This window comes from Vicia villosa, linkage group LG2 (genome assembly GCF_029867415.1).
Source record: "Vicia villosa cultivar HV-30 ecotype Madison, WI linkage group LG2, Vvil1.0, whole genome shotgun sequence".
Classification (NCBI taxonomy): Eukaryota; Viridiplantae; Streptophyta; class Magnoliopsida; order Fabales; family Fabaceae; genus Vicia; species Vicia villosa.
The window spans coordinates 198,036,486-198,050,407 of NC_081181.1; positions in this window are offsets into that span (position 1 = coordinate 198,036,486).

The window sequence follows — 13,922 nt, forward strand, 5'->3', positions numbered from 1 at the left end:
TAGTGATGATTGCAGCTTGATGAAAGTGATAATGAGTGGAGACTGAGATGGTGGTGGTTGAAGGTGGTAAAGGGATGAAGATGATGCAGTTGTGGTTATTGAGCAGAGAAGTGAAAACGTGTGTTGAAGATTGGTGAGGAAGAGAGAGTTGAAGATTCTATTGAAGGTTTAGTTATGGTGGTTATGAGAAACGGTTAGGAGTGAGAGAGAAGAGAGAAGATCGAAGAGGGTTGGTGTGAGAAATCTGGAAAAATGAAAATGAGAGTGTGAGTTTTTTGAGTGTGAGGCTTTGTTTATATATATGGTGAGGTGAGAGTGCATAGGGTTATGGTGAAGTAGCATATAGAGGATTCTTACTAACACTTAGTGAGCAAGCTTGATTCACTTGGGCACGGTTTTGTAGTAACTTGCATGGACAAATTGAGAGAATAATAGGATACACACATACACCATGCTGCAGAATTTCCACTCTTGCCTCGCGTTTATAAGTTGTCCAAGGCGCTCACTTCGTGTGCTCACAACTTCTTTTGTGACCCACCATTTGATTCAGTTTTATGCTCAATGGAAAGATGGAATGGAGGAGAGTAGGCTAACACTTGGTTTGGATTTGGAAGGTGTCTCTAATTTCCCAAAATTGGATTGGAAAATGGCACACCACCTGTTTGGTGAAATGCATGCGTGTGCCCTTAGCTTTTGGCCCATATCTTTGGCAGCGCATGACTTGGCGAGGAAGTGACTTTGAGCCTTCTTAACTTGTTCAATACTCATACAATTTCCATAATTCTTGTCTTGTTAATTAGAGAACATGGAGGAGAGTAGATTGAAGTTGGATTTGATTCCATATGCTGCTTGTAATTCTCTATAAAGGGCCTCAAAAAATGCACACCACGTGTTTGTTAAATGGCTCACGCTGGTCAAAGAACATGCCTGGCAACTTGTCTTGATCCAGTTTCAGTCTTTCATCTTCAAGACCCCGTACCTCCAAATCTAGGTTTCTATTGAAAACACCTCCAACTACAAAGTTGTTCATCTCCATGAGATGAACACCTTTGGTGTTGACCTTGTTTCAAAATTCTATCATCTGACACATGTAAATCTGGCACGAAGTCGCCCTCCCATCCATTCTTAAATTTCTAAAAAAAAAATCTAAGTCTTTCAAACTTTCCACATTTAGTCTTCACAAACCAACCACCTTCCATTTTTAGTAATTTTTGGTTATTCTTGATTTTATTTATTTATTTGACTTTTCTTTGACCAATTTTTTACCAAAAGTCAATATTTGACAGTTCACTTTGACTTTGGCCAAAAAGTCAACTTTTCTTGATTTTTCTGATTCTAGATGAATTTCCCGATTAATCAATTTCCGATCCAATTCTCAATCGGTTTTCAATCAACACAATCCACTGAATATTTCCTCAAAGCAACCGTATTTTCATACTCAAAAATCATCTTCTGATTAAATGTTGACCAAAAAGTCAACTGCGTTGACTTTGGTCAAAACCTTGATTTAGGAAGACCAGATGAACCTCAAACTTACATTCTCCAATCAATGCCTTGAGTTGAAGATTGTGAAACCCTAATTTCAAGAGGACTTCAACGGGGATGATGCCATACAATCAGACTTCAAATCTTCTTTTTTTTTATCAAGAATTTCTTCTACAGAAGCTCTTCTTTATCAATTTTGAATAGTAACCATGATATGGATGAATGTAATGAATGAACGGCCTATATGAGGTACGTACATGAATGTGATATGAGGGCCAATTAGGGAATAAATAAATAGGAAAATTTTGGGGTGCAACATAAGGCATATAGGTTTTATGAACTAAACGCTAAAATGATTCTATAATTAAACGATTTTAACCTCTATGAAATAAATTTCCTTTCAAATAGAGATATAGTGGGGGTGGTGAATCGAATCACATTTCTATGATAATAAGCACCGAAAGCAATAATAAAGGAGAAAAAGAATTTTGAATAAGTAAAAAAAATAAGAGTCACTTAAGACTACAAGCCTGTTATGTGACCTGTGTTGTATAAGAAGATCCAAAAAAATATTCAAGAAGCATTGTTTTTCATAGATGCATATTTGTTGCAGGAACCTATTAACAATGAGATGGAATCTCTAGATTCTAATAGGACCATACACTTAGGAGATTAGCCTCCTAGTTTCAAACCAATATTTTTTTAAATGGGTTTTTAATTAAAAAAAAAGACTAAATGGCACAATTGATAATTACAAGCTCTCATTATGGCCAGAGGTTTTAGGAAAAGAGAAAATGTAGATTTCCTCAATACTTTTTCCCCGGTCAATAGAATTACATCTATTAGGGTACTAATGTCATACCCCAAATTTGTCCTACCCTTTTACTTTCATCTGGCTTAGGCTTTTTCATTCATGTGCATCTCTCCATTTAGGTCATCTAACACATCATGCATCATTTATCAATAAATTAGGCTCGAGATCAAGGATTCTAAAAGATCGAGGTTTAGTTGTTCATTTGCTCAAGGTTGTTGAGTTTCACCATGTAAATATGAGATTAAGGTATTGCTTTGGATTTAAGATCATCTTTGAGTCATGACACAAAAGAAGAGCTTGAAGATCTATTTTAAAGCATCTTTCCTTCGTTGCTTAACATGCAAGTTGGAATTTGTTTGTTGAGATTGGAGGTGGGTTCGAATTCAAAGGCAATCAAAACGAAACAGAGTTTCTCAAGCAATTGTGTAGAACTTCTATATAAAAAGGAAGTACTTGGAATTTAAGGATAATGCCATTTTGGAACGCTCATTCAAATTTTACACATCGAGTTACATCCATCATTCAACATCTCAATTCGTCACTATTCAAATATCTTCAAAGGCAAGTTAATTTGGGATTCATGGAGAAGCGAGGATCAATTGAGACAATATGGGGAGAAGCATTTCGTTCAAGACAAAGTCAAACTTCAAGTGGAAATCAAATAAGTTTATCCATGGATTTTGAGATTTATTCATTGTTACATCAAGAGTTTTCTACAAAGATTCATTTCAAGGTTTTCAAACAAAGGAGCTTCTTAACCCTTCAAATTCAATAGTGTTTCAACTACATCATTCAAGTCCAGATTCAACCCCATCACACACGTAGAAAATTACACAAAGCACTCCATTCAAACACATTCCTAAAATCTATCCTAAAGACTAAGGCCTTCCTTTCTTCCTCTTTCTCTTCAAGCGTACTTCGTATTCCTTCCAAGTCTTCTTTTCTTCATACCATAGCAGCCCCACAAAGTTCAGCTTTTAACCCGACCTTGCACCCTGTATCAGAAAATCAGCCCTGCATCCAGATCCAAATCAGAAAATCAGCAACAATATCACACACATAACTTAGCTCATGATGATTCAAACATCCTGCTGCCATATAAATATTCCATGTACATCAAAACCATAACCAAAAGCCCTGCATTTACACATACAAACAACAGCACCAGTACAGAATAAGACACATCTACAAAAAACAAGACAATGCACATCAGCCACAAAAATATTGCATACACATCATTCATCATCATCACTTAACAAAACCATATCCATAATCTACATACATATTTGACCAAAACCACATCAATGTCCATAGAATTCAGACAAAAAAGAAGCTTGCAGCAATACAAAGAACAGACTTCTAACCATTCAAGCTCATACACAGTCTACTAACAGTTAAGCCGAATACCGGATCAAATTCAGGAAAGTGAACCTGCTGAATTCCAACAGAACTGGAGGCCTAAGTTGCAACTGACAGCAAATACAAAAGAGCTGAACCGAACCAGTTCACACAGCCATGAAGCATCATTCAATATTAAACAAAAAGGCAAAGCAGCAAGTTCAAAATGTTCAGTCATTCACGAGTCGGCAACATATACACAATCAGATAAACCAGCTCAGCAGAAAATACAAGGAAATGGGAAAGTTAGGAATAGAATTGCAGTTCAACACAAACCTCTAACAGTCTTCTAACAGATCCTAACAACCTAGTACAAAACAAATAACTAACTTCACAAAAAACCTAACCCCTAACAGCAGCTAACAACCAAACAGAGTCCCCTTAGCCAATTACATTCAGCAAACTACAGAATTTGTTTTCAATCTCCAACTGTCAAAACAGAATTTCACAACCTCTTTTAACCAATCCCTAACTGAATGTAACAACTTCTTCTCAACAGAAAACAACCAAATTATAACTGACTTACTAACCAACTCAAACAGAATTAACTACCATTTTACTAACAGGGTGTAACAAACTCTAAACAGAACTAACCACTTCAACAGATTGTAACAGAAAAATCAGAAGAGGAGAACTAACCTCAATCTCACTCTCAAGCTTCTCCTCCGTCTCTCTATATAAACAGAACCTTCCTTCTCTTCAAGCTCTCTTAAAAATCTTCCACCAACTTCATCAAGCTTCAGAATTCACACTTCAATTCATCTTCTCCATGGCCTTCAACGGTATCTCAGAACCACCACCCTTCAAATAAGCTCTACACACGATCCACCATTTTTTCCAGATACACACTTCATCCATCACCATCTCTATCATCCAATTCCCTTCTTCTCATCTTCATTATCTCCTCCTCCAATTATCTCCATAACCATCACCTTCATCCCTCACCTCAATTTCTTCATCTTCATCATCGTCTCAAAATCGCAGCAATCTTCATCTGTTCAAATCTCCATACACAGCTTCATAACCGCAAGAACAACCTTCATACTTCACCTTCACAACACTTCAGTCTCCTATCCAATCTCCAGAAAATCCTTGTAAACCTTCAGATATCATCATTCACGATCTTGAACAATCATCAAGAACATCAATCAACAACAACATCTGTAACAACAATCACGCATCAACACAGCGACATCACCACGAGTACGAGAGTGAAAAGAGGAAAATTCAAATCGGAGAAAATGAGTGGAAGAATTCAAAGGCGTACCTGAACAAGAATCATGGTCTCCTATACGTCTTTTCCGTCCGATGAGAGTTGAAAGAAGCTAGCGGAGTGAGAAGCGAAAGAGATGAGTTCAGAAACGAAATCGGAGAGACTGAGAGCGAAGGAGAGAGATCGAAGGAGTCTCACTCTTGGTTCACAGCGGCGATTAATCGAAGATGTATGAAGGGAGAAATCGAGAGAGATGAGCAAACAGAGGGAGATGAGGGGCGAAGTCGTTACGTTTTCACGGCGGTGATTTGAGATCGAAAACGAAGAGAGGAGGTTTGCGGTGGTGCTCGCCGCAATCCCGCCGGACGGAGTGAATTCGCCGGCGCCGTTTTGAAGCTCGAGAGGAAGGGGTACGAGCAGCTGAAGGGTCACATTGAAGGGTAACCCTAATCCCCTTTCTATTATATAATTTTATAATTTTATTCTATAGTTTTAATTGAATTAATTGTTGATTAATTGTTGAAAATCTGGCATTAAGTGGATAATTAGTGGAAATTGAATTGGTATAAAGTTTAGTTAATAGGGGTTTCATATGGTTAACGGACACTAATCAGGATTAACTATTGAATCATAATGAAAAATCTGAAAACAATAATAATTGGATCACTGAAACTCCCTTGGGCTCGCTATGTGCACCCCCTTGCTATAGGCCCATACGCGCTAACACATAAATCCAGTTCATGCTAACATTACTAACACACCCCCTTTCTAGACAGATTTTGGTTTTATTTAGAAATTGTTTTTGTCTCTAATTTTGATTCATAATCCAGTTTCCCTTCGAATAAAAAATAAATAAAAATAGATTTTAAGTAGGATTTTGTGTGTACATAATTGTGATATTTTTTTTATATTTTTAGAAATTGTTTTGTCACCTCCAATAAATCATTTACCTTTAGTATATTCATGTTTCTTTCGGTTTTGATAGATTTCGCAAAGTGATTTCGTTTAACACCTTAGGATCAGAATTTAATCACCATATTTTGTATAGTTTCAGTAGGCTAACCCATGATGATGTGTAAGAAAAATGATCTCTTAATTCTTTGTTTTGATTGGTATTTGGTTAGTGTTGTTTGACTCGATTAACATGCGTTTTTAATAGATGTTTGTGACGTTTGCGCTCTCAAATGGAAATGCATTCATGCAATAATGTTGGTTCCTTTTTGTACATATAATTAGGGATGTTTAGAGGTCCTAAAACCTGGAATTGAAAATTTTAGATCATGTTTTCCTATTTTACTCGATTTTCCTTTATCACATGTAAATAACTTGTTTTTGGTTGACGATTGCACCGTAACTTGTACAAATGACCCGTAATTTTGTGTGGAACTTCTTGGCATGGCTTTGTGGTTGTTTAGGCATCTAGTAGAGGCTATTTTCTACTGACTTGTACCATTTGATTGCATGTTTCTAACTTCATTCACAATTTGAAACCGTTTAGCTAGTATTAACCTAGTGTTGTCTAGTTTTGGTTAGAGTTTTGTGTTGTTTCATGCTAATTGACTAATATAGATTAACATAGGATATTGGAACTAAATTAATGAGTTTGCTACTGACTTCAAGCCTATCTCATGTGTTCACTTGTTTTTGTCTTGATTAATTGATGTTTGTCCGCTAATTGGTAAGTAACGACGCATGCGATACTTTGGTAACTTCTTGTGGATATTTTTGTATGATACCGTGATGCTTTTGTATTTGATTTGGGACATTCAATCCCTTGTTTTGCTACTGACTTGGGGCTTCCCTCTCTCATTTCCATGCTTAGCCTCTCATTTCTTGCTTTGATGTTGCTTATCTCTTGCTACTTGCCATGTTCCCTTAGACTCTTCCTTCTTTGTTAAGAGGAATTGAGATAGGATAGGTATCCTCGACCTTAGGGCCATTTGTAGATTAGAATAACTTAGACTAGAATTTAGATATAGTTCCCTATTGCATTCTTTTTCTTTTTCAACTCTTTAAAACACTAATAAAAGGAAGATCCGAATCACATTAAGAAAGTGATAGAGAAATGAGTGGGATCTATTCCCTAATCCATTTCTCAATCACTTAGTGGCATAGAAATGAGTGGGATTCATTCCCTAATCTGTCTCTCGGTCACTACTTAATGGGAGAGAAACGAGTGGGATTCATTCCCTAATCTGTTTCTCAAACATTAATTAATGGGAGAGAAATGAGTGAGATTCATTCTCTAATCTGTTTCTCAAACATTACATAATGGGATGGAAGTGAGTGGGGTTCATTCCCTAATCTGCTTCTCGATCATTATACACTTTATGTGATTCGAATCGTGAAGTAAATTCCCTTAAAAAATACCCAACCAAAAACACTTTAAAACACATAACAATGGTTCAGACTAAAGCAAAGTAGAGAAAGTGGTGAGTGGCCCGGTATTGGGAACTGTTCATCACTCATCTATCCTAAAAGACACAAACCAAGCATTTCTTTTTCTTTTGCCTCGTTGGCACCTAAGGCCAATGTCATTTCCGTTCGTACGCATCGTAGGTCTTCCCTTATGCAAGAACGTGAACGTTGACTCCGCCCAATTAAAAAACACAAAAACAAACAGAAAATCTTTAGCCGAGCTACGGTAACTCTGATTCCTGAAAAGGATACGTAGGCAACGGGGTAGGGCCCGTGCGAGTACAATTCTTTCTTTTCCCTACATTTTGCATTCATTTCGCATTTAGACATAGACATAGATATACACCCTTTAGATAGAAACAGACATAGGTGGATACCATCGAGTACGATGGGCGTGAGGGGTGCTAATACCTTCCCCTCGCGTAACCGACTCCCGTACCTAGATTCTCTGGTCGCAAGACCCTGTTCCTTCCTTTGTTAGGTTTTCTGATATTCCTTTCCCTTATGGGATAAATATATTGGTGGTGACTCTGTTCATTTTTCGCGAGCGTGCGACAGCTGGCGACTCTGCTGGGGATGTTGCTAGACCTGTTGCTGGTCCATCCTTAGTGAGTCGATCCTAGCCTGCGTTTGTTTGTTTATTTACTGGGTGTTTATTTGTTTTTATGTCTATACCTTGTATATATGTTTGCATGTTTACTTTTCTGCTTGCATATCATGTTTATTTCTGTTTGCACATCATGCATATGGATTATATTCTGTGTTCCTTGGGGTCTTCTGTTCTGTTTTGCAGGTTGGGTGGGATGTTTTATGAGGTAAAAGGCCCAATACCCAGGCCAGAGTGACACATAGGATACCTAGGATAGAGTGGATAGTCATGACGCCAACAGAATGTCAGGTTCTGTTGATTGCGATCATGAGACCCACGACCAGTCGAGGTTCAAATGAAATACCGTTGTTGGCATGTATTTGCGACAATGATGGTATTTCAGGAGAACTGATAACGCTGGAAGCCATTGACCTACCTTGACCTAGACTACACCTGTGAGTGGGGTGGGATATACGTGACGGGTACCGTTGGTGACTATTCTGTTCTGTTGGTGACTATTCTGTTCTGTTGGTGACTATTGGTTTTCCTGGTATTCAAAAAGGTGTCGGACCTTTGATCCTGTGACATTTGACCTGTATCAGTTATTCAGAGGATTGTACGGTGGTTACTAAGATTATATGGACCTTGATCCCATGCTGTTGCATTGCATAACATCATTGTTTTATTCACTCCATTTATGAAAGATCCTAAAGTCTATTTCCAAAAAAAAAAAGGAGAAAAAGAAAAAGGAAATAGAAAAGCAAAAAAGAAAAGAAAAGATATTCTATACCAAAAAAGAGAAGCTTTGATTCCAAAAAAGAAAAACAAAGTGTGTGAAAAGACTTTAGGATCTCTCATAAATGAAACATGCATTCATACTATCATGCATTTCATGGTTCTACCAGAAGCTTGTGGGGGCCTTTTCTACTCAGACTTTGACATCGACAAGACAATTGACTTCTTACCGCTATGTGCTCAAAAGTTAACATTGGAACAACTCTGTGGGGTTTTTGATTGAGATAAGAACAGAAATGGAGACTAACATGAATCAATGTATGGAGGTTATTCAAGCCTTTTCTCTTTGACAAGAAGAATTGAGACAAGTTCCTCAAAGGCCAAATGCAAACGTTAATCTCACCCATGAGAAGGTCTTATGAATCAAAATGTTGGAAATAATGTTGAGATTCCTATTCTTGGTAAGGAGCATTCACATAATTGACAAAAGGTTCCACCTCTTGGAAGAAAGTTTGGAATCCATAAAAGGTTGTGACTTCATTGATTCATACTTTGTTGGTTTGTGCCTGATGTCATAAAACCGCAAAGGTCATTCATGCTCATTTAGAATGGTTTGGATATTGAAGCTAAAGTGGTAATCACCTCTTGTACACGTTTGGAAGTTGCTTGGGGCTCCCGATCGAGGGATAAACAAGACCTGGTCTATCTTGAGCATTGTGCCATTTGCATTGCTCGAATCCCTTAAAGCATTACAAATTCCTATGTGACTTCGTCAGAATCTTCTTCCGTGTGGTAATCAAGAATGTTCTTCATAATGCTTCTCATCCTCAAGGTTCTACTTCATATCTCAGTTGCCTTTTCTCATGATTTCCTTCTCAGTGGCCCTTGCTTGTTAACAGAGAGAAAAATATAAGAAACAAATTGATTGCCTTGTGCCCAGTTGCTTCCTCATTTGTCAGAATTTCAGTTGGTTAAGATTCGTGTTTTGGGTCTTCTTCACCACAAACAGATCTCCTCAATCTGATGACGATACAAGGTTATTCCATTTTATGAAGGCGAATACTTCTCCAACATCTATACTTGGGGCTCCCGCACGAGGGATAAGCAAGACATACTCTTATCTTGAGCATTGCATCACTCGCATTGCTCGAATCCCTAAAGCAAGGCAAAATTTTACAATTCATGGGTGACTTCGTTGGAGTTCTCTTTTGAAGTAATCTGAAGTATTTGGAAGGAACTGCAGAAAGTATTCAAGCTCAATAAGTCCAGACGGAGTCAAGTCTCCTCAACAATGGCAGCCATTCAGTTCTCATTGCATTCTCATTCGTAACATTTCATTGTTTGTTTAAGCATTTATGGCATGTAAAAACTTGTTAATTTCTGAATGAAAATCATAATACACTGTTTATGTTCGTCTTGAAGTAATCCTTTCGTTATCACTCATAAAATGTTTTTGGCATTACGATACAAACTTTACTAATCGCTTGCTTAGGCAAAGAGCTGAGGGAGAATGATGAAAAATAAAAATGCAAAATCTCTAATCGTGTGTTTTGAATAAAACCCTACTGAGGATGTACAGGCATTGTTTCAAATCCCCAAACACCGGAGATATAAGGGAGATAGACCCTCGTCAACCCCTTTGAGCCTTGAAGTAGGAGTTTCTTTTCTAATCATAAAAACCCTTATTTTAACCCTGGGGCAGGGTAGTGTTCATTTAACTTAATCGAGTGTTCAAAACTCACTAAAAGGGTACGCATCTAAGGGTACAACAATGGTTATCCTTCAAAAGGTTGAAGAATGTCAAAACCGCAATGGTTATCTTTATTCCGTCAAAAGATCCCAAAAAAAAAAGGATCAAAACCACAATGGTTATTCCTCATCAATCAAGGACTCAGGCAGTCACAATCACTTTCAACAAATCAGAGATTCAAGATCACACAACCTTGTTAAAAAAAAAAAGAGAAAAAAAGAAGAGCCCGCTAAGTCAACAACTTGAAAACAAATGACTTAGGCAAAAGTTAGGGCATCCCGCTGGACTCCAAAATAAAATTCAAAAGAATTTGTCCAGGCAAAAGTTAGGGAAAGCAGAAGCGAAAAACAAGGATTACAAAATAAAAATCCTTCTCAAAAGAACAAAGTTGTGTGATCAGACACCAAAGAATAAAAGTTGAGTGACCGCCATGTCCGAAAAACCTAATTGATTCTTCAACCATCTCAAAATTCCTTGTGAGGGATGAACACTTGTGACGAGTTAACTGAACATAGGATTGGAGAACATCACGAAGGGGGTGGGTACAAATAATTTTGAGCCTAAAAATCCTTTGTTTTCTGAAAACCGTAAACCCGGCCAAATTACAGCCCTTAAAAGTCCTAATTGAAGTAGGGTTTATTTTGAAAGCGCACTCCGATGAGATAGCGTTTAACTGACTCCCAATGAAGCGTGACTCATATCCATGTTGGTATCGTACGTTTGCTTAATCTTCCATATGCAAAAATCGAGGTTGTGTCAACTAGTGATTCGGTCACAAGAGGTCGCAACCTCATTTCATAAAAAGTTTCTTTAAACTTCAAGACTAACATAGGCTTTGCATTAGAATCATCATTCTTAGAATTAACATTCTTTTGCATGCCAAATATGTGCTTAACATCAAGGAAATTTTCAAGGATGAGAATCAATGAGCAACTTGATCATATCAAAGTACAAGAGACTTGAGAACTCCGAAGAGTAAAAGCTAATCACTTCAAATGTTGACCATCAAGGGGCAGATTCTCTAAAAAAACTCCGTTGGGCATGAACAGTTAATGCTTTCTTTGATTACCTTGAGGGGAAGAGTTTGAAGGCCCCGTTGAGCGTGGTAAAGTTGTTTCCATGTTTGTTTAACTTCAAAACAATGAAAGCTTGAGGATTCTAGTAATATGTACCTAATCAGGGGCAATTGAATCGAGGTTTGACCTCTAAAATTCAGCATATCTGTGGCAATCATGTTGATAAATCTCTTCGAGCCTTGATCAATCTTGGGCAATCAAGTCGAGTAATCTCTCTTGAGTTCAACCAATCTGGGGCAGTTACGTCGAGATTCGACAAATCTCTCCAAGGACCCTTTAGGGAAAATTCCTCCATAAGTCACGAAGCTTGGGGCACAATCGTCTGAGTTTTATTGTCTCTCCATGACCATAGGAGTTTATTTCTCCTAGAAATTTGGTCTCTCCCCAAGCACAGGAGTTTATTTCTCTTGAGAGTTGTTCCATTTCTCCAACCTGGGCCTCTCGTCCCCGACGTGGTGAATTGAGGGAATCTCCTCAAGCTGAAAATCCTCCAAGCAGTGGCACATGGTGAGAAGTCAGAATTTCTTCTTCAAGTCAAAGAAGGAGCATCTTACAAACACAAAGTCCAATATCTATTGGCGCCTCCACATGGTCCTTAACACTAAGGGGATTCTCCCTGGTGTTTACCCCACTAATGCCTTTATTTGGCGTCCTGCATATAGTATTCATTGCATATAACATTGCATCCTCAAAAGCGTAGCATATCCGTCAAAACGGATCATTACGCCATAGAAAATTTAAACATGCATACAAAGCATAAGCCAGATAATGCAAATCATCCCTCAATCAAGACAATGATACATCCCCACATAAAGTGTCCTTACAAACTCCAATTGATATCTGCTACTCCATTACAAACCTCCTCCACCCACGGTGCCGATACTTGGTTTTACCAATCCCCAATCCCCAGTCTAAGTGCTTTCAATAATTTTCTTGTGGATCGTAGGTCCGTTGACCTTATCCCCATCTTTTCATTTCTTGTGGATCGTAGGTCCGTTGACTTTATCCTCATCCCTTTTCATTCCTGTGGATCGTAGGTCCGTTGACCTTATCCTCATCTTGGCATTCTTGTGGATCGTAGGTCCGTTGACCTTATCCTCATCTTTTCATTTCTTGTGGATCGTAGGTCCGTTGACCTTATCCTCATCTTTTCATTCTTGTGGATCGTAGGTCCGTTGACCTTATCCTCATCCTTTGCATTCTTATGGATCGTAGGTCCGTTGACCTTATCCTCATCTTTTCATTCTTGTGGATCGTAGGTCCGTTGACCTTATCCTCATCTTTTCATTCTTGTGGATCGTAGGTCCGTTGACCTTATCCTCATCTTTTTCATTTCTTGTGGATCGTAGGTCCGTTGACCTTATCCTCATCCTTTGCATTCTTATGGATCGTAGGTCCGTTGACCTTATCCTCATCTTTTCATTCTTGTGGATCGTAGGTCCGTTGACCTTATCCTCATCTTTTCATTCTTGTGGATCGTAGGTCCGTTGACCTTATCCTCATCTTTTTCATTTCTTGTGGATCGTAGGTCCGTTGACCTTATCCTCATCTTTTCCAATTCTTGTGGATCGTAGGTTCGTTGACCTTATCCTCATCCTTTTCAATTCTTGTGGATCGTAGGTCCGTTGACCTTATCCTCATCTTTTTATTCTTGTGGATCGTAGGTCCGTTGACCTTATCCTTTTCAATTCTTGTGGATCGTAGGTCCGTTGACCTTATCCTCATCTTTTTCATTTCTTGAGGATCGTAGGTCCGTTGACCTTATCCTCATCTTTTTCATTTCTTGTGGATCGTAGGTCAGTTGACCTTATTTTCATCCTTTTTTAACTCTTGTGGGTCGTAGGTCCGTTGACCTTACCCTAGTTTCGAGTCACGGATCGTAGGTCCTACCTTTCCATCAAACCCGTATTTTCCGACCACAGTTTCATACAACAATCATTTCCATTGAGAACCTTGTATTGGCACCTTGGCTACGTTACAAGCTATCACCATCCAACCATTGCTTACCGTAAATCCCTCCATCATAAAAATAAAAAATTCTCTTTCCCCAGCAGATATCAAAACAAAAACAAAAATAAGGATATCATTTACACCATCTTCTCTTTAGGACTAATTTCTGGTACTTTGATATTTAATCTTCTTCTACCTCGAATGTTCGAAAGGCTGACGCCAATCTCACCTTCAGGTCTAAGACGATTAAATAGGGGCAGCTGTCATACCCCAAATTTGTCCTACCCTTTTACTTTCATCTGGCTTAGGCTTTTTCATTCATGTGCATCTCTCCATTTAGGTCATCTAACACATCATGCATCATTTATCAATAAATTAGGCTCGGGATCAAGGATTCTAAAAGATCGAGGTTTAGTTGTTCATTTGCTCAAGGTTGTTGAGTTTCACCATGTAAATATGAGATTAAGGTATTGCTTTGGATTTAAGATCATCTT